Source organism: Orycteropus afer, unplaced genomic scaffold (genome assembly GCF_000298275.1).
Source record: "Orycteropus afer afer isolate SDZICR_OR568_19922 unplaced genomic scaffold, OryAfe1.0 scaffold00243, whole genome shotgun sequence".
Classification (NCBI taxonomy): domain Eukaryota; kingdom Metazoa; phylum Chordata; class Mammalia; order Tubulidentata; family Orycteropodidae; genus Orycteropus; species Orycteropus afer.
This window is the reverse complement of record NW_006921830.1, coordinates 4222367-4223798: the sequence shown is the minus strand read 5'-3', so window position 1 is coordinate 4223798 and position 1432 is coordinate 4222367.

Below are 1432 nucleotides of genomic sequence, written 5' to 3'. Positions count from 1 at the left end.
CTTCTAAGGAGTAGTAGCCAGATTTCGTCTCACCTACTTTAGTTATTAGTGAGCTGAAAGGGTCTGGTTTTGGCCATTTTGAATCAGACAACCATATGATCTACTATTCTGGGAATGATAAATTGAAGAGGAATGGTGTAGCATTCATCATCGCAAAGAATGTTTCAAGATCTATCCTGAAGTATAATGCTCTGGGAATTGATGGAATACCCAATGAGATGTTTCAACAAACGGATACTGTGCTGGAGACACTCACTCGGCTATGACAAGAGATTTGGAAGACAGCTACCTGGCCAATTGACTGGAAGAGATCCATATTTGTACCTATTCCAAAGAAAAGTGATCCCACAGAATGTGAATATTATCAAACAATATCATTGATATCACACGCAAGTGAAATCTTCATGAAGATAATTAAAAAATGTTTACAGCATTATATTGACAGAGAACTTCCAGAAATGCAAGCTGGATTCAGAAAGGGATGTGGAGTGAGGGATATCAGAGCTGATGTCAGATGGATTTTGGCTCAAAGTAAAAATACCAGAAAGATGTTTACATGTGTTTTATTGACAATGCAAAGGCATTCAGTTGTGTGGATCATAACAAACTGTGGATAACTTTGAGAAGAATAGGAATCCCCGAACGTTTAATAGTACTCATGAGGAACCTGTACACAGACCAGTAGGCTGTCATTCAAACAGAACAAGGGGACACTGCATGGTTTAAAATAAGTAAAGGAGTCCATCAGGGTTGTATCCTTTCATCATACTTATTCAATCTATATGCAGTGAAAATAATTCAAGAAGGTGGACTACATGAAGAAGAACATGGCATCAGGATTGGAGGTAGGCTCATTAACAACCTGGGATATGCAGATGACACAATTTTGCTTGCTGAAAGTGAGGATGACTTGAAGAACTTACTGAAGAAGATTAAAGACTAAAGGTCTGCAACATGGATTACACCTCAATACAAAGAAAACAAAAATCCTCACAACTGGACCAATAAGCAGCATCAAAATAGATGGAAAAAGTTTGAAGTTGTCAAAGACTTCATATTACTTGATTCTACAATTGATACCAATGGAAGCAGCAGTCAGGGCATCAAAAGATGTACTGCATTGGGCAAATCTGTTGCAAAAGACCTCCCTCAAGCACTGAAGAGCAAAGATACCCTTGAAGACTAAAATGTGTTTAATGCAAGCCTTGGTATTTTCAATCACATCATATGCATGTGAGAGCTAGACAATGAATAAGGAAGATCGAAGAATAGTTGATGCTTTTGAGTTGTGGTGTTGGCGAAGAGTGCTGAAAGTACCCTGGACTGCTAAAAGAACTAACAAATGTCCTGGAAGAAATGCAACTGGAATGCTCCTTGGAAGTGAGGATGGCCAGACTTTGTCTCACCTACTTTGGTCATGTTGTCAGAATGG